This window comes from Nomascus leucogenys, chromosome 15, assembly GCF_006542625.1.
Source record: "Nomascus leucogenys isolate Asia chromosome 15, Asia_NLE_v1, whole genome shotgun sequence".
Taxonomy (NCBI): domain Eukaryota; kingdom Metazoa; phylum Chordata; class Mammalia; order Primates; family Hylobatidae; genus Nomascus; species Nomascus leucogenys.
This window is the reverse complement of record NC_044395.1, coordinates 35,509,411-35,530,845: the sequence shown is the minus strand read 5'-3', so window position 1 is coordinate 35,530,845 and position 21,435 is coordinate 35,509,411. Positions and strand designations below refer to the sequence as shown.

General features: G+C 34.1%; 1 protein-coding gene across 2 annotated transcripts in view; it reads left to right on the top strand.

Annotated features, from left to right (window-relative positions):
* Positions 1-21,435, top strand: part of CNTN5 (contactin 5) — a 1,343,728-nt gene that overhangs the window by 289,583 nt on the left and 1,032,710 nt on the right. Inside the window, exon 2 of one of the 2 annotated variants that reach the window (XM_003253028.3) lies at positions 18,779-18,917. The exons of the other annotated variant lie outside the window; for it this stretch is intronic. The gene's annotated coding sequence lies outside the window, so the exon portion shown is untranslated. The remainder of the gene's footprint in view (positions 1-18,778; positions 18,918-21,435) is intronic. 2 annotated transcript variants of the gene reach the window in all.

Here is a 21,435-nt window from a genome sequence, read left to right as displayed (position 1 = left end):
AATAAGTATATAGATTCATTTCGGTCCCTAATGAAATATGAAAAGAACTAACATGGATTGTTGTGTGGTCTTTCCCTGAGTCTTAGAATAGTATTTAAATATTTTCTTAGTCCTTCATATGGCATAAAAGAAAATCAAGGCTAATGTTCAGTGATCACTGTAACAAATAATTATCCAGCACTAGAACTAAGGATTAATTCGTTCAAGTTAAATATTCTTTCTAAAACTTCAAGTTGTCTCACAGTATTTTTTTTCTTTTCATGGTGCTTTTCCTTCTATTCGTTGGTAACAATGAGATGACTTTCTAGTGTTTTTGTTCTTGTTGTGTTTTGTTTTGTTTTTAGTAAGACAAGATGACACTTGTTATTTAGTTCACCTGGTGAACAGTCTAAAGAAACCTATTCAAAAAATGCATATTTTCTCCTGAAAACATTCAGCTTTATCTAACTATAATATCTTGGATAATTATATTATACTTTTGTCATTTATCACAGATTCATCTGCCTATACTGAAATTAATGTAACAGACTTCTGTTTCTTGAATCAGAGCTCTAACATCATTATTCAATCTGCGAGCTGCTCCCCATTTGAATCAATAAAAGGCTGAGAGGTCTTGACAAGCTATATTTTTTCTAATATTGATCTTGATGACCAAGCTGGTGCCCTTGAGTCTAACCATTGATTTTAAAAGGGAGGCCTGTCAAGTTAGAGGCCAATTTTTTGCTATTAAACAGATCGGGTCTTGTAATTAAAGAAAATGTCAGGCTGTCATATTTTACAAGAGGGCCATGGGAATATTTTCACGCAGTTTTCAAGCAAATTAGAAAGTATGCAGACCTGCTGGAGCCAAACACATACACCCAAACCAGCATAGGCTTACACAGAAACTAAATCAATGTTCAAATAGTGTGTGATTCATTGGCTTTCTGTTTTCCCAAGACTCAATGATTTAAGGAATAATTTATGATTCCTGGCTTTAATAACATACACTGCTGCATCAACTTAAAATGCATCAAACTCTTCTGAAAGAAAGTAACATTCAAATGAAAAGCTAATTTACTGTCAGGATAATGGAGAACATCCAATCCAGTCTCTGCAGCTTTTGCTTCCTGTTTCTTTCTAGTACTTCTGGAAATCATAACTTCTTACTCCGCTTTCTGTGATACATTTCCTTTATTCTTCCATCAGTTCAAGAAATATTTACAGAAAAGCAACAAATAAAGAGCTGTTGCAAGATCACATTAGAGTAGAAGAAACAGACCAGTAAGCAAAACAACATTATATTTGTTGTAATATAGGTATAGTACAGTGCTTTCAAAAGCTAAGAAGTGAAGGACTAACTTTACCATGGATATAGTACCATATTGAGCAGAGTTTGGGCCTACTGTATGAGAAATGGAGAGACTGAAATTTTTATATTAGAATGTGATAAGGACTCACATAAGTTTTAGAATTGACTTCTGAGGCTAGGGATACTATAAAATTGAACATAAAATATAGAACTTTCAGAACTGGAAAAGAAAATATTAAAATACCTAGAGAAAACATACCAAGAACACAAATTAATAATTCTCCCAAAAGGAAATATGAATTACTATAAGCTTTCAGGAAAATATTCAACCATTATTTCTCCAAATATTGATTTGTCCAGTAAATATTGTCCCAACATTGTTTCAATAATGTCCCAGTCAATATCTCTTTTATTATTCTGTAATTTCTGTTACACTTATGTTAGTACGTCTGCCCATGTGACATGATCTAACTTACTCTCTGTTCCTCTCATTCTTATTTTTTCCTCCCAGCTTCAGTTTGCATATTTTTATTGACTTGTCTTCAAATTTATTAATATCATCTTTGACTATGTTGAATCTGCTTTTTAGCCCATCCAATGACTAATTCCTAATACTGTATTTTATTCCTTATACAAAATATACATTTGATTTTGTATATATTGTATTCTCTGTTAAAATACTTCATCATCTACATATTTTCTATAGTTTTTCTGTTTCTTTAATATGCTAGTCATAGTTATTTTGAAATTATTTTCTGCTAACTACAACATCAGGAGGTTTTATAGCCCTGCATATTAATAATCTTATCACTTTTTATTAATATCAGTCACTTTTTCTTTTTAAATATCTGGAGTGTTGGGTGGTTTTGTTTTTGCTATTTCTTTTTTTTTTTTTTTTGTATTCTGGAGATTACAAGTGATACTTATAAACTTGGAAATTCTGAATCATGGATCCTTCCCTAAAAAAAATGTTGCACTTTGTTCTAGTAGGCACCTTGATGCCGAAGAGTCCTACTATTAGCTTTGTTAAGATAGGCCTGTATTAGTTTGGAAAGCACAGTGTATCCACTAAAATCTTTCCATTCTGGATGAACCAGAAAAACGATTTCCCTCCCAACAACAAAAGACTCTTGATTCTTCACTTGCTCTCTGCCTCCCAGCAGCTGCTGCCTTGAGAACTTCCGTAGTCTTTCTCTGTGCTTTTGCAGTCCAGAAATTGTCCAAGAATCTAAGAAATATTTTCAACAAATAGATGGGATGCTTATCCACATTCCTTCTTTGATAGCAGCTCCAACTTCCACTTATCAATACCACTATTCCATATTTGCTATCTAAATACCTACAGTGAAGCCCAGAATAATATCCCAAGACTCATTTTATGCTTCTTAACTCTAAAATTCCCTACAGTGGTTGTCCAATGACAGCCATCAGTTGTTTTATATGATAATATTAATCAAACAATTGTTTTATTAAGATTTTTTTTAAAAATTAACTATTAATATATATTAATCTCAAAGTTATTGTACTACATGAAAGGCAGACAAAAGAGATTATAGAACATAGCTCAATTGTATAAAATAATGGAAAATAAAAAGGAATCCATAGTGCAGAATGCAGATCAGCAGCTAAAATTCTAAAATTTTCATTTATATCATATGACTTTATATGGTGATAACTTTGGAGGGAAAGATTCCAAAGAGATATGAGGACACTTTTTACAGTGTTGACTGAGATGATTGTTTCATGGTGTACAGGTATAATTAAATGCAAAATTATACAATTCAAATATGTGCAATTTAGTGTATGCCAATTTTACCTCAAAAGTTGTGAATACACACACATAAGTATCCGCACGTATTTATATCTACAGAAAGACACATACAATGCTGATTAATAATTTATGACAAAATACTTAATATAGTAATTTTAAAGAAATTTGGAAATATGCATCAAATAGTGAAAATTTTTCAACTTCTATGAAATCCAACTCCAAGGAAATGTTATGAACTATAAACAAATATGTTTTCAGAAAGACATTTATAATAGTATTATTTAAAATCTTGAAAAACTTGATGCATGATAAATTATCAATAAAACACTCTTAAATATTGGCATAGTCACATAGTGAATTATGGTTTAATTATTACATTGGTAAAATGTTTATAATACAGTTTACCTTTTTGCCCTTCTTTACCCTTTTATTTGTTTTTAGGCACATTATTACACTGAAACACATCTATATGCACATTTCAATGAGTTTTGAAAAATATATACACCTATTAGCCACTATCCCAATCAAAATATAGAATATTTCTGTCAAATGAGAAGTATTTTTGTGATACTTTTATTCAATACACACTATAAACATGTAGCCATTTCCTGATTTATAGCAACAATGATGGGTTTGGCATGTTTCTTAAATTAATATAAATGAAATAATAGACTGTATACTAATATGAATTGCCTATTTATATGAAAATATCACAATTCATATTTGGTGACTCTGTTGGTTGAATTATGGCAAATATTTTTCTGTGTCTATTGAGATAAGCATATACCTTTTTCCTCCTTTATTATCTTACTGTAATGAATTAGGTTGATTATTTATTATTATTTTTTTTGAGACGGAGTCTCGCTTTGTCACCCATGCTGGAATGCAGTGGTGCTATCTTGGCTCACTGCAACCTCGGCCTCCCAAGTTCAAGCAATTCTCCTGCCTCAGCCTCCCGAGTAGCTGGGACTACAGGCGTGCGATACCACACCCGGATAATTTTCGTATTTTTAGTAGAGACTGGGTTTCACCATATTGGCCAGGCTGGTCTCGATCTCCTGACCTTGTGATCCACCCGCCTCGGCCTCTCAAAGTGCTGAGATAACAGGCACGAGCCACCGCACCCAGCCTGATTAGTTTTGAAGTAGGAACACCATCTGGTATTCTTTCCCACTGGGTCATGACGTATTTTTACATACGTTATCTGATTTGATTTGCTAAATTTCTGTCAAATACTTTAATGTCCATATATAAGGGGTTATTGTTCTGTAATTCGCTATTTTTCTTAGAATACCATTGTCATATTTGGGCTTCAGAGTTGTGTTGACCTTATCAAATGAGTTGAGGAGTGACAATTTAGGACAATTTCCAGAGATTTCATTTTTGTTTAATATTTTTCTCCAGTTGTGGTTCTTTCACTAGGGAAGGGGTTCTGAAACCTCATCACAATGCTCTTCTAAAATTTGTCCCTAGAGTCAAAGAGTGCTCCAGTGTTATTAAACCAAATGCTCTTACTTTGATCTTTGCCAAAGGTATAAATAATACTTAATGTCAAATTTATTTTCAAGTGGTTCTTGAAATAATCCTTTTTAAAAAGTCGAACTCTTTAAATCAATAGTGTTAGTACTTTAAGAAAATTATCTTTTATTTTATGCTAGTTTGTTGTAGTATTAAAACTGACCATATTATTAATTGTGTATATAATATTCTAGCACCTATAGCTCTTTGTCCTCAAAGCCCCAGAGGATGATTAAGAAATATTTTCTTTTAGTTGTTTCTCTTTCTCTAAAAATTACTTTTAGGCCTGTTTACTATCTACAGGTATAACTTGCCAAATTCTTTGCAGACTTTTATACCTCCTAAGCTACTACCTCTGAAGAAATCACCTTGGTTGGTTGTTTTGTTGACTGCTACTGCTGTTTAGCCAGGAGATAAATTTCAAGTGGCCACAAATTCATTCTTTGATTGTGACTGGGTTGCATCACGTGATATGAAATATCAGAAATGTAGTACAGAAAATGTGTTCTGATAAAACATGAATATATATTTTGCATCAATCCAACAACAAAACAAAGCAAAACAAAAAATAAATTAAATAATACATAAACAATTTTATCCGTATCATTTGCCTCCTCAAATATTGCAGTGGAGTAGCAGTGTTTGAGAGGGAAAAACATACAATATAGGCCGGGTGCGGTGGCTCACGCTTGTAATCCCAGCACTTTGGGAGGCTGAGGCGGGCGGATCACGAGGTCAGGAGATCGAGACCACGGTGAAACCCCGTCTCTACTAAAAATACAAAAAATTAGCCGGGCCTGGTGGCGGGCGCCTGTAGTCCCAGCTACTCGGAGAGGCTGAGGCAGGAGAATGGCGTGAACCCGGGAGGCGGAGCTTGCAGTGAGCCGAGATCGCGCCACTGCACTCCAGCCTGGGTGACAGAGCGAGACTCCGTCTCAAAAAAACAAAAACAAAAACAAAAAAAACATACAATATAAAACACCCGAGTTAAAGACAACATATGTTCCTCTAAAAAATTATCTTGTCACTTACTTGCCTTTTGAATAGAGGCAAATTATATATCCTGTATGAGCTTTCGATTCTTTATATGTTAAAAAAAATGCTGACTTCTTTATGGGATTGTTGTAAATATTCAATAATAGTGTTTCACACGATGCATGACCTGCAAGAAATACAATTTTTTCTCCGAATGGTAGTTAATAGTTTCTGCTATAATATCCTTCCTTTTCATTCAGCAGAATGCATTATAATATAGTCAGACAGTTAAGAAAATTGGTTCTATTCAGTCTCTCTATGTCAAATTGTATGGTATTGACAAATTATGTAGCCTTTCTATATCTCTGTTCTGCATAGGATTGCTATAAGACAATTCAGATAGTGTATGTTAAATGCTTAGAACATTCTGCAACATTTTAGTAAGTATTCAATAAATATTAGCCATTGTTATTATATTCCAAAAAATCCTACATGATAAATGAGAAGAAAAAAGGATTTAAGAGAAATTAAGTGATTTTTTTTTTCCCAGGTGCCTCAGCAAATAAATGGCCTAAACAGTTGGAAGCCTAAGGATGTAATTGCTGGTCTTCTATTAAAAAGTGAAGGAGACAAGATTTTAATGAAGGTACTCATTCTATTCATAGGCTGGAGAAAAATAGCAGTTTTAGTAGAACGAGCTAATAAGTAAGAGATAAAAGTAGAAAACCCAGAGCTACCTGGAATTACACTTCACTCAATCGTATATAGACAGATTAGCCTTCCTCTCAGGTGACATCTAACACAATCCAAGATTTGAAGTTTTTTTTTCTATCACTGCTATTTTCTCTAGGATAATATATTCGATGAATAGAAATCAAATAGGCTTTAACAGTTATGATGTAAGATTACACCAGTAAAATAATTTCACAGATGTACGTCATGATTCAGGAGTAAAAACTAATTATCTTGAAATATGTAAATCATTGTGACCCATTTTCAGCTTGAATCATTTGTGCTTTCACACAGATTTTCACTTCTTTTGCTTATAAAGGTAGTGCTATTAATACATTTTTATTTGAATTTTTAATTTTAAGAACAAATGTCCATCCGCTAATTTATTCTAGACTTAAGACTTTTTTTACAGACAGCTGAAAATTTGCTAAGAACATACTAACATTGAAACAGCAGGGAAATTCTCACATAGGGAAAGAGAGGACAAAATTATTTATTTATGGTTTATGGGGATCCTATCTGCTCCAGTGAATTTAATTTACCACGGGAAAGATGCTCTGTATACAAAATAAAATATCCTTCTTTATCCAAAGTGTATGTTTCAAGGAATATTTTGTCTCCTTTACAAGAAGGATTAATTCACATAAAATTAATATTTAGTAATGTTTTATTTCATGATTAAAATTCTATTTAACAAACTCCACTTAAACTGTGTCTATAATAATCAAAACAATTGAACAGCAAATATTTCTTCTAATGATTTGCTGCTGCAATAGTATATATTGTGCTTGCAAAAACTTTGCCATCAGTTTATATTGCTTTATCCTTAGTCGTATCGTAGACTTTCTTGACCCAATAAGGAATTTACTGATAAAAGACATTCTAGGATGAGCATATCCTAGGCTACAAATGAAGGAGAATGGTGAAGACTAGCTGCCTCTAAGGTATCTGGGACGTAAGTCAGAAAGTTCAAACCTGAGATTTAAACTCAGATTAGCCCAAAGGGGGTTGGTAAAATGTGACATGTGAAGGTGTTTAGACGTGTATAAACAAATTTCAATATCCCAATAGTCAACAAATATTAATTAATATAATAATGACAGTTTTGAGGGTATATATAGCTTCTGGGTGGCATAACATAATATATAAGAAATTATGCCATGTAAATTTGCTGAACAATAATTAATTCATTGCTAGCCGGAGTAGGATGTGTATACTCGTGTGTTATAAAATATTTTAAGGAACTGAAATATTTTAGCTATCCGTATCTCACAACTATACAGATGCGGTTTGATAGAAAAAGTATGTTCTACTAGTCTACTACATGAAGCATTCTGAAGTGCTGTTTCATTCATTTTATGGATGTGCATATGCTGTGCCATGTACAGTTGGACATAGAGCATCTCATTCCAAATAACTACTTTCACTTGTTCAGTAGTGACTATGTAAAGGCTAGTTTTATTTTCATCATTAAATAAAGAGAGATTTTACTCTAGACAAAGGAAAGAGAAAATGCATCTTTCTCTGGAGGAGGTGAAACCACCGGATTGAAAGGAAAAATGCAAGCAGTTGATTGTCACACAGCCAGAGGAATGGGTTAATACAAAAACTCCTATCCCTACTACTGTTATTAAGTAACAGTGAGAGAATAGGGTAGGGAAAGGAGAAAGGGAGAGGTGAATAAGGAAAGGAAGAGAGGGGAGGAGAAAGAAGAGGAGGATGGGGAGGAGGTGCACATGTGTAATTAAAATATCCATAACACTTTAAGATGGATGCTATAGTAGGATGTGGAAAAGATATAGTGGGAAAATAAAGAAGAAAGTAGCTTCAGAGAAGAGAATATTTGTTGTATATAATAAACAGTGGGATATTGTAAAAATTGCAGATTCTTGTTCAGTAGGTTTGTGGGCAGGGCGGCGGGGTGTTGAGATTCTGTGTTTTTAACTAACAAGCTCCTAGGTAATGCTGATGTTGCTGTTCTGCAGACCATACTTTGAGTAGCAACATAATTAAGGGTAGAGAAGACATTGATATTTATTCTAGGCAGAGTGATGAATACACTCTAGTAGTCATGGAAGAATAAAAGCATTTGGTCTGGTTAGTAGTTCACTGAGCATAAATAGTTCACTGAGCATAAGCAGTTCACTGAACTATCAGATAATGATTTAGAAGAAAAATTTATTACGAATGACCTCAGGCTAAACATTCTGAACATATTTTGTGGGCAAAGGGAAGACTACAAATGCTTCTGTTCCTAAGTGTGCCACTGTAGGCTTGTTGGTAAGGAAACCATAAACGTGTTGTAGTTTAAAGGGCAAGATGGAATTAGAGAAAGAGGAAGAGGAAAAACTGTTAGCAGACTTCAGCCATTGCTAGAGTGAGGAAAGCACCAGGTTGAACTTTAATATTGGAGATGGAAAAGAAAATTCTAGATTTGGCACGTACTTCTGAGTCATCAATAGAACATAGTCAATTATTAGATGGAAATAGTTGGGATAAAAAATAAGTAATTGACAAGGAACATGACTTTGTATTTTGTGTTGTTTTATTTCACTTTAGCCAAGAATGCATAGGAAAAAATAGATACTATTAAAAAGGTAAAAATTACGGGATGGTATGAAAGCATATAGAAAGTCTATATGGATATATTGAATAGACAAAGTTTTAGAATGTAAATCCTGGAATGGGTCATGGATATTGAAAATTAGAAGGTGACAGGGATTGCACAGGGATTGAATATATATTGCAAACCGGTGATTCTTTTCATGGAGTATTTCTTTTAATTGGAAAGCCCCTGGTAACCTCAGCAAGAGTTGAATGATAGAAAGAAGAGACAATAGAATGACACAAATTACAGAGTCGATAGAATGACGCAAATTACAGCGAAGTAAATGGATTTGTGTGCCTCATGGGAATATGTGTATGTAAATATGGAAAGTGGCCATGGGAAGTAAAGCCCCTGATAGTTGTTCTTTAATTTGGACGATAAGCGTGGCATACTTTTTTATTTCTAGAGGAACCATTCCTGTTTTCTGATTATGAACGCAGGTAGCAGATGTCCCTGGAAAGAATGTCCACTAGATTTGCTCCAAGGCCAAGAGCATCATCATTTATCATCATCCTGTAGATTCTGATAAAATGGTTAGTAAATTATCATATCCAAGATGAAATCTGATAACTACAAATCATAAGGCAATTGACGATGCCAGGAAGTTTGTCAACATTCAAATCCCTCGAGTCCCATCCCTTGAAAAAGGCGTCTTCTTCCTACTCCTTAGTTGTGATAGCATTGTACCAATATCAAATCACAGATTTTTAGAGGGAAATGAGTATAATAAAATTGCCTATACATTTTTGTAATAAATTCTAGAATTTCTTAAAATCTGAGAAATCATTTCAATGACAATTTTTTTTCTACAGTATATCTAGGTAATTATCGCTAGGACTCACAGAGTGATGAAAATAAACATTTAGGTGTTGTATATCTCTCATATGTTTTAATAAGTTTTCAGGTGTATTTTAATTCAAGCCATTTTCTCCCAGGGCACACATGCTAATGTATTACAGAAAGCTGAACCATTATGTTCTAAGCACTTCAGTTAGTCTTCACTTTTGAAATTACTCTTTTGAACTGAGTCAAAAAAAAAAAAAAAGAAAAAGACCCTTTCATTTCATTGAAGTGAAGCAAATCTCTCTGCTTTAATTAAGAGCAATTGGAGGAAACAGTGATAACAAGTCCAGCTCCGAGCCGTGTATAACGAAATAATTGCGGGCTCTGGCTGCCAGCCAGGCTGCCAGGCTGTTTTTCATGGGTGTTACTCTACTGACAGTACCTTCCTGACATTTGTACCTCGACACCAGAAGTGCTAACAGCTGCGGTGCCGGTAGTAGAAAGGCAAGGAAGACCTTTTTCAGCTTTAGTTGCTCTCAGATTCTCAGCACCCTAAGAGAATAAAGTCTGTTAAAACTGACTTCAGTCGGCTATGTCCTTAGCGAAGATTTTTGTGTTGGTGTCTGAAAAGCAGTTGTATTCCATGATATTGGGCTTAGGGGAGATGAGTTTTTCAAGACAGAATACATATGTGGTAAATGCGTGACAAATGGCGGTAACAAAGTTGGGCTGGGGGTTCATGGTTTTATGAAATGAAGTATTTCAACAACCAATTCTGTGCTCAATTGTTTGCTGCAGGCAGCTCTTTTGACCCTATACTGAGGAAGCCAAAAAGGACTATAGGAGAAAATTTCTACTTATCTTAAAGTTGGATGGTATTCTTAAATAATAGTGACAGATGTAGCAATATGACTTCTAGTGCTTGCTGCTAATGGCAGAGCTTCAAGCTATCAGGAAATGAGAAAGGTCAGAAGACAAGTGCACATATGTGAGAAACGAATTAGATGATAAAGGGTGAGATGTGGTTTTTGATAAAGCTCATTTTGGGAACTTTTCCAGTCTGTCTTGTTGGTTTCAAGGTGATTCTTGGCACATAAGCATATCACTAACATTTTGACAAACTCTAGAGAATCAAGGTCCTGAAAAGAATATAACACTGCTTAAATATCAAGGAGCCACTGTACACTGATAACTTGTTTCATACATTTAATCTTCTTTATGATTTTAGCGTTGCTTCTGCTTTGATCTTAAAAATGGGAAAAATTTTTAGCAAAATATAATTAATTTTCTAAAATTTAAAGGATATTTAAGAGCCCTTCTACAATAATTAACTTACTGTAAAAAAAAAAAGAAAACTTCTATAAATAGTTCAATTGCTAATATTTTATAGCAGATGAGCTTTTTACAAAAGAGTTTGTATTTTTAATTTTATAACAACTGGGTTGTCTCCACATGCACTTTTCTGTCACCTCCATATTTCAGATAAATTTGGGCAGATTCTGGGTGATGTGGTCCTAGACTGAAAACTCTCAAAATCCAAGTATAAAACCTTGTCTTTAATGACATTTCAAACGTTTCATATACACAATGAAAAGATTTTTAAACAGCATAAAAACCCATAAATGTAAGAGAAATGTCTTCTTACATGTACATTATAAGTATTCTTATTGAGAGAAATAAGTGTTCTATTGATAACTTTAAGTAAATAAAGCCAAAAGGACAGAAGAAAGTCTGTAATTAAGCACAATTCAATCATTGTGGCCATTTAATTCTGTTGTTTTCATGTATAATCTGAAGTCCAGAGAAGTTAAGGAAAGCATGTGATTTTATGCAGCTAATTAATGATTAGAATTCAGTATGCCAACTCCCAATCCTGGGGTTCTTTCTAGAACAACATCCCTGGACATGCTCAGAAAGCAAAAATGTCAGAATATTTTTCTTTCAGCACTAATGCTATGATTCATGTCAAAATAAAAACTTCAGCTGAAGAAATAAAGATAAATTTATTTAATGTGATGGCATCACATCATAATAATTTCAAAAACTTTTGATAATTGATTTTTTTTTGCAATTAACTCTCCAATCGGCAATGGCAGAGAGGAGCATCATCCAAAACGTCTACAGGGAAGTCTGCATATTTTTTTCATTTCATTGCTAATGAGCCATTTTCACCTGACTCCTGCTCCCACTACTCCCCCCTGAAGAACCAGCTGTCAGTTTCCACAGCTGAGCGGGTTTGGTACCAGACAGGTGGCAGCAGGGTGGGGAAGAAATTGTGTCAGTGGGATGTTGTTAATCTGGAATTACGATGATCCACCTGGTATCATTAAACATTGACTCCATATCGTGAATGGTTCACTACAAGACAATCAACACTTAAATTAAAAGTTAAGGTTTTAAATATCCTTGAAAAGGCAAATATGAAGATTTGGTATTAATTGAAAATCTGCAGTCTTGTACACATTAAATCAATTAAGTCCGTTTAGAGATGACAGAATTTTATATCCTGTTTATAGAAAAGGTGAATTGGACTGTGCTATTCCAGATTCTAACATTCACTCACTCTGTAAGCTTTTTATGCTATAGGCTCTGTGGGGGAAAAAGCAAAACAAAACAAAAAACTATCTTGACATCAGTAGCACTGGGTTGAAGCTTAAATGGGTTAATATATTCAGAAGGATTTTGTAAACTGATACTTAATGTATGTGTAAGTATGGAGTCTACTGTTATCATTGGTATTTACTTCATGGATTATTTTTAACTCTCACAATAACCTAGAAAACGTCCTTAATGTGTCAAATGATATCGCCAACCACATGACTCAACTGATCTCCCCAGCCACAATGATAGCCGCCCATTGGTGTTTGATTCAGTTCATATTTTTCTTCAGGTGGAAGTCACCTCCCCACAAAAGCCTTCTCTGAATGCTCAGTAATGGGCTGGATGCCCTTCCTGTGATTCTATAGCACCCAAGCTGACCCCTGTTATAGCACTTACCACACAACATTGGAATTGGAGTTGGCTATTCACCAGTCTCATTCTCCCACTGGACCATAATGTTTATGCTCAGAGACCTTATGTTTTTCACTTCTGAATTTCCAGTAACTGGTGTTGTGTATATCACATAATGGAGACTCAATAAAAATTATATACATTATTGAAGTCAATTAGTTTCATGTATACAAAGTACAAAGTACAGTATATAAATTTTTAAAATTTACATAAATTTAAAAAACATATCTAGACATTTATTTGATTTGCGGTTTGAACCATCATTCTGGCTTCATCATGAAGAAAACTTTCAAGTAGGACGACAGTGAAATGCAGGGAGACCAACTCAATGGTGAATGCAGAAAAGATGCCCATTCAAACAAGAATGGGAGTGGAAATGGAGAAGAAACAGACCTGAGATATATACAGAGGTCAAATAAATATGATTCGATAAATAAATTCATGGGTGAGGAAGAATGAGATGTCAGAAACGGCTTTAGCATGCCTGTAATCCCAGCATTATGGGAGGCAGAGGCTGGTGGATCACTTGAGGTCAGGAGTTCGAGACGAGCCTGGCCAACATAGTGAAACACCATCTCTACTAAAAATACAAAAATTAGCCAGCCGTGGTGGCAGACACCTGTAGTCCCAGCTACCCGTGTTGGGGCTGAGGTGGGAGAATCGCTTGAACCCAGAGGCAGAGTTTGCAGTGAGCTGAGATTACACCACTGCACTCTAGCCTGGGCAACAGAGCAAGACTCCTTCTCAAATAAATAAATAAATAAATGGCTTTAGGATTTATGGTTTATACAGCTAGGAAGATGATGAAAGTATTGACTGGGATTGAGAACACCGGAAGACGAGATGATTATTGTTACCACTGCGGTTGGAAGGGGCAATGAAAGGAAGCAGGCATAGTTCCTAGTTTCGCTTTACCATGTAATTTTGTTGTGACTTTGAGGAATCCAAGGGAAAAAAGAGATATAAATTTGGAAGTTTTTTGTCTATAGGTGGTATATTGAATCCATGGATTGCCTAGGAAGTGTTTAGGAATTAAAGAAAGCCAGAATCAAACATTGAGGAATTCAACACTTAAGAACCTTCTATGGCACAGAAAAAGAAAAGTGAAATATTGAGAATGAAAGGTACATAACAATGGGAAAGGAAAAAGTATGATGTATGAAAAGGAGGGGAGTAAGTACGGATATCTTTTTTTATTCCGTATAGTTGTACTGTTTAAGAATAAAATAGGGCAAATGTTGAAGGGTGATGTAAGGTTAAGACAGTGTGATGGCTAATTTTATGTGTCAACTTGCCTGGGCCATGGGCTCCCCAGACATTGGGCCAAACATTATTTTGGGTGTGTCTGTGAGAGTGTTTCTTGATGAGGTGAAAATTTCAGTCAGTTAACCATGTAAAGTAGATGGCTCTCCCTAGTGAGAGTGGGCCCCATCCAATCAGTTCAAGTCCTGAATAGAACAGAAGGGTGACCCACCTGTGAGTAAGAGGGAATGTCTTCTGCCTGCCAGCTTTTGATCTGGGACATTGCTTGTTTTTTTTTTTTTTTCTTCCTTCAGACTTTGAAACATCAGCTTTTGCTGTGTTTTGATGCTGCCAGCCTTTGGACTGGAACTACGTTTTTGGCTCTCCTAAACCTTCAGCTTGCCAACTGCACATCTTGGGACTTGTCAGCTCCCATAATCACATAAACTAATTCCAGTTGCATACACACATACGCACACACAGCACACGGACAGACATACACACACATACATCCTACTGGTTCTGTTTCTCTGGAGAACACTGACTAATACAGAAAGGAGATGATATATATATGTATATATATGTATATATATGTATATATATATATGTATATATATGTATATATATGTATATATATGTATATATATGTGTATATATGTATATATGTATATATATGTATATATGTATATATATGTGTATATATGTGTATATATATGTATATATGTATATATGTGTATATATGTATATATATGTGTATATATGTATACATGTATATATATGTATATATGTATATATGTGTATATATGTGTATATATATGTATATATGTATATATGTGTATATATGTATATATATGTATATATATGTGTATATATATGTATATATACATGTGTATATATATATGTATATATATATTCAGATAGAGAGGACTTAAATGTATTCAATACTGTTTTTAACATTTTAATGTATTTAAATACTGTTAAAAATAATCCCGTTCATTAGGCTTCTGAGTAATGTGGCATGTAATTAAACCAGTGTATCCTGTGATCATATGTCCACTGATGTACCTCCTTTGATGTTAAGTATGGCCATCAGTTCTATGTAATGTTATCCAAGTTCTGTGTCAGTGGATCAAAGACTTGGTTACTTATCGGAGAGCGCTGCTAGCTGAAGAGATGCGGGCAAGGAAGGGAAACCCACACCTAAGATATGCTTTGATTCTACTCAAAAGGTATTCCTTCCACCTTGATTGAGTAGAATCAATAATATCATATTGGTGAAGGGTAGTGGGTGATCTCAGTGTAGCGCTCAGTTGCTGGAAGGTTGAGATTTCTCTAGAGGTAGTATGTAGATCAGCTTTTGTTGAATGAGGATTCATGTTTTTGGCACCATGCATAACCTCCATCTCTGCCAACATGGCCACATTGTTAATGTGTCAGTGTGCTTATACTGCAATGTGCTCATACTACAGTGGCTGATGAAAGAGACTGGTTTTAGTTTGCCAAGCCATTCTGTGCACTGCTTTGTTTAGTGCCTCTTCCTTAGTAAATTGTAGAGTGTCTATAAACTTATATGTCTATTCCCCAGATCTCCTTGTCCCCAGTTGTATTAGTTTTCTAGGGCTTCCATAAAACAGAATACCACAGACTGGTTGACTAAAATGACAGAAAATTTTCTCATAATTCTGGAGGCTAGAAGTTCAATATGAAGGTTGCGCCATGCTTGGTCTCGTGTGAGGCCTCTCCCCCAGCTTGCAGACAGCGGCCTTACTCCTGTCTTCGCTTGATCACCATGCTGCTTGCACATGTTTCTGGTGTCTCCTTGTGTACCCAAATTTCCTCTTCTTATAAGAACACCAATGATGTATCACTTAGTGTTGGGCAATACATTTAATAAGGTAATTTGTAGCAAGTTTCAGAAGTAGAAAGAACACAAAACATTATCAGGAAAACTTTTTTAAAAATCTCATATCTAAACCAGGATTTTAACATGAATAGAAGCTCTTCAGGTGGACAAGGGTGGGAAGTGGTCATCTGAAGCATAGGGAACAGTGCTGAATACTGTCTTGAAGTTACTATGTTGTTGATAAAAATTAATTATCAATTTAAGGTTTAATTACAAGGTTTTATTTCATGTTAAGTTTAAATATTTGTTTTTCTGGTCAATAATACATTAAGAATAGAAAATTACAGGCAGAGTCTATTCAAGACAGCCACTCTAGAATAAGGGACAAATTTTTGTATCCCAGCCTAATAAAAGAGAGAAATGAGATAAACTCTAAAAAGAAGGTACAGACATTGGTGATGATTTGAAATAGAGGGAGTTTTGATTGTAAAAAAGAAAATAAGAATATCAGGTGATTACATGGCTTTTACAATTTTAGGCTATTTTTCCATCTATAAAGTAAAATTCATGTTAGATTAAAAAATCACAGCAAAACTATACAAGATAAATGTATGTTGACCTATGGTGTGTGAAGCAAGGTTGTGAAATAATAAGACAACTTACCTTCTTTTACAGTAAGTCACCTACGATTACTTATTTAGATTTGATCTAGTTTTCAAAGAAATGGAGAGAAAAATATAGGTTGGCAAAGGTCATTCTTTTTCATAAAGTGTAACTTGAGGAATAACAACTAGCATATGTAAAACTTTCAGTTTAGGAATAATTTTCTCATCTATTATTTCTTAAGACTTTTATTGTAATTCCTTGAGCAGACGTAAGATCTGACATCATTACCCCCAGAAATGGTAAATAAGTGTTTAAGATCTAAGCATAAGTATATGGTAGAAACCTAAAGAAATCTGACTCTGACTGCAAATGAAGTAGTCTCGTCATCACAACATACTGTCTTAAAGACAAGCGTGAGTTTATTTCAGAGACAAAATGGAAAAGCTTTGCTTCTAAGAAGTGAACTTGAGGAAGGAATTGCAAAATGACAACCATCACCACAACAATAGAGTTCATTATAATTTTTTTCTTTTGCTATATTAGTTCATAATGAAATGTGAAAATAATTAGTGATAATTCTTATTCACTCAATATGTGCTAGACATTTTGGTAAGCTTTTTATGTGTATTATCTCATTTAATGTTCTCAATATTTCCATATAGTAGGGAAAAATGATGCACTGTATAATTGCTAAGAAGTTATGACAGTAAAAAGAAGATGAAATTCTGACTTCCAAAAACATTCATCTTAATGACAATCCAAGATGAAAAAAACATAACTTGTCAAATCCTAAAATAAAGATGTGCTGTTTGCTTAAGTAACTATCATTCCGCCTAAGTTTGTAAACCTCAACAAAATGCCTGCCTTTTTTAGTTTTTAATTTTGTGCACAAAGGCATAAAGCAGAAATGCAAAATTGTTACAATATTAAGAAAAGAATGAAGGGAGAAGAAAAAAGGAAGAGGGACAAAAGCAAGGAAAAGAGGGAGGGAGGAAGAGACAGAGGGAGAAAGCAAGGAAGACAAAAAGGAATCTATAGTTCCTTCTGTTCACAATTTGTATACTACAATAATATCTATAATTTAGACTTGATATCAGAAATGCAAGCTGAGATTAAAGGAAATCTTAGGTCGACATATTTAAAATTGCTGATATTTCACTACTTTTGTTTAAGAAAAATGTCAATTTCCTGAAGTTCCAAATAATATAAATAGAAGTCATAAAGGTCAATACCCTTTGGTAGTGACAACTACAAGCAATTGAAATACTTTTTCTCAATCTGATCATGAAATATGTACCTTAGGTTTCCCTGGACTCTTGGTAGTATTTTAACATGGAATCTTAGTTGATGGCCTTCAATCACTCTGAAGTTATCAATCTAAAGTTCTAAAACTTATATTCCTTACCTTGATTATGTCAATAAACATAAATGCTCTATAAATATTCTGGAAATATTATTAAAGAGAAAAACAGTAAAATATTTGTCCTCACTAAATTTTTGGTTAGATATGAGGATGGCAAGTACATGAAGATAGTGTAAAATTGATGAAAACAATAAGAAATATGTTATTAGATTCTTATTGGAAATATACGTATGGGTAGCTATGCTATGTTTTCAATGCTAATACATCAATAAATCTATCAAAGATGAAATTTAATAGAAATATAAATTTCAGTGTATAGAGAACTTCATTAAACAATGAACTTCATTAGAAATAAAGAGAACAGAGGTGGCCCCATTCATGCATATCGTTAATGGAGCTCCTAACACAACTCATGGTTCACTGCAAGCTCCGCCTCCCGGCTTCACGCCATTCTCCTGCCTCAGCCTCCTGAGTAGCTGGGACTACAGGCGCCCGCCACCACGCCTGGCTACTTTTTTGTATTTTTAGTAGAGATGGGGTTTCACCGTGTTAGCCAGGATGGTCTCGATCTCCTGACTTCGTGATCTGCCCGCCTCGGCCTCCCAAAGTGCTGGGATTACAGGTGTGAGCCGCCACACCCAGCCATAAATTCTTAAATAAAATAAATAATAAATTTAACATTACATATGCCAGGAATAGCATATAATTTTCATATTATTATCTTATAAAAATAAGAAGAGCTGGGAATGCACGTATAAGTTAGTGTGTTAAATATTTTAAGCTACTGTAGCCCAAGTAAGCTTAGAGTTATAAATATAAATTATAAAGGAAAAAAATACATCCGAAAAAGCAACTACATAAATACATCTAATTAGAAGCTATATTTGTTTATATGGGTAAAAAGCATAGTGATTGTATGTATAACTAAATAGAACATTGATATAAAATATTTAATAAGATGCATGGGTTTTGGTCAAGCAAAGTTGAAAAAAGGATCATTTGTAATCACAATAGTATATATTATTTCTTAACAGGTGTCTTTAAAGGATTGCCATTTAATGCCATTCAACATCTACTAAGCATCATTTTTGCATGACTACTGCAAAAGGATTACTTTACAGAAAGCAGTTCCTTTGTCAAGAGCATACTTTGGACCCTGTTTTCAGAAAGCAGGTACAGTTCATCTTTATTAAACTGCCTATAAAATTGAAAGAAATGATGAAAAAAAAACATAAGATTCATGCATATCCTTAATGGTGCTCCTAATACAACTGCTGAATATGCTAAAGCTTAATATGTTATTTTCTCAAATTAAGTGATTTGTCTTTGAATTGAAAACATCTTGATTGTGTCAGTAACATAAATGCCCTATAAATATTCTACAAATATTATTAAAAGTGAAACCCAGTAAAATATTTGTTCTTACTAATTTTTTAGTTTGATATGAGGATGGCAAGTAAATGAATGTGGTATAAAATTGCTGAAAACAATAAGAAAAACAATACTCAGATATAGCCTCCTGTTCCATGATATCTTTCTCAACCGACATATAATGTGCTAGTGGATGGCTTTTGTGCTTTTTGTATGTGCTTGAGTTTTAAGACAATGCTTAAAGTTAAATAAGCAGGAAGTCACGGGTGGAGAGAGGCAGAGTCATCCCCACCGGGGAACGGGTATCGTCTGAAGGCAGACGGCTTTTATGCAGTTTGCACAGCAGCTCTGCCTTCTAACATATTTACATAACCAACAGAAATTACTAAAGAGTAATTACACTTATTTTGAGTAAAACTGGGCATTGTGTAATAATAATCCTTTAAAATGAGTACTCTAAAATACTTTGAAATACATCATTAGACATTTATTATTTACGACTAAGTGGCACCAGTAGACTATCTTGAATTAAATCCATTGTGTGCTACTCAACTACAATACTTCTGATGTACTTTTAAAATAATCAACCAAGAAGGTCAATACACTTTGAATATAGAATGATTATCTTTATTTTCTGCTTGTTTATAAAATGTTGACAATAGTGTACCCAATTTCAAGGCTGTCACATGTTTATCCTTTAACTTGTTAGGTTAATCCAGGTTAATTGATTCAAAATAGGAGAGGAGTTTCCTCATCCTACTCTATGCTTTCAGTACCTTCAAGCTTGAAAATTAGCATTAAAGAAGAGAAGTTACTAAATGTGGATGTGAGAGCAGTTCTTTTGGAAGGTGTAGGCATCTAAAGTTTTACCACGATATTTGATTTTACTTTCTACTAGCCACACTCAAATTCTGGCAGCTCATTGCAGAAAATGTTACTTTCCAAGTGTCTTTTATTCGTTTCATTAAATCATGCCAGTCTGTCATTTTGATTGCAGGCCCTAACTGTACCAGGTATCTCTAAATTAATCTGGTGAAGAAAAGCAACCACATTAAAAAAAAAATTAAAGAGAAAGTATAAAGAAGGAAAGGGGAAGTATCTAACAGTGAAACCTCAAATCATGGGAAAAAATTGAGTTCCATATAAATTAATCCATTGCTATATTCTAACATTAGACAGATTGTAAGCCAAATTTTGCCATCAAAGTTCTATTTGTTACAATAAGAATGATTTAAGAATAGGTTACATACACAAAATAATGATAATAATCTGTATTCTGTCTGTAAACATAAACATCTTGGAAGCTGTTATTTCCTATACATAAAGCATTTTGTTCTTAACTCATAATCATGGATGCACGTTAACAAATCAAACTCTATATATTTTTTTACTTCTGAGATATCTGTGACTACTAGAGATAAATTAAATCTAAGCACCTTAATTGAATGTAGTAATGTTAGAAACAAGTTGTTTATGATGCTTGTGACATTCAAAGAAAGACAACGGAACCACTGAACACAGCACAGCAGCTGTATGTAAGAGGGTTTCAGATCTAATGCTCACTTCCAGATGCATGATGGATATGCAATTTGAATTTATGCTAGACACATCAGCAGATGGAAATAGAATAGAGTAAATGTCTTGGACACCTGTGAACTGGTGCATTCCATCAATTACCAACCAAATTGTATTAAATTCATGTAATTCAACAGAAGTCTAATTAATTTTTTAGAAGAGGCTCTTTGTCAATCTATTAATAAATTCAGGTTTCAAGTTGAGGATGTAGAGTGTATTTAACTGCACAGAGAACCTGCGGAATTAGGTTTGGCAGAGCAAAGTGCACTCTTATGTCATTTTTGTTGTTGCTCCTTCCAACTAATTGAAAAGCGTATTGGTAGAATAGGAAGCAATTGAAACAAATGAGACAAACTGAGCACTCCAAAAAGACATAAGTGAATTAGAATTGATGAATCTGACGAGAGTGGATTCACAGTGTCATTTTAAATAAAATGCCATTTCATTCATATACTTGCACCTAATCTGTCACTGTAACAACTGAAAACATTCAGCGGCAAAACTGACAGTTTCATCTTGACACAACCAACTAAATTCCTGCCATAATAAGAGGCAATTTATATTAAAAGGGGTCCTGAGCTCAGCCTTTGAGAATGAAATGTTTCACTCAATAACTTATACAACTCATCCAGGAGACACTGGCTCAGCTCCAAGAGGAAGAGCTTTATTTCATTAGAGAAGAGTCTGAATGGCTCTAGGTTTATAGATTTTTAGCATTGCCAGGATTCTCATCACTTCATGAAAG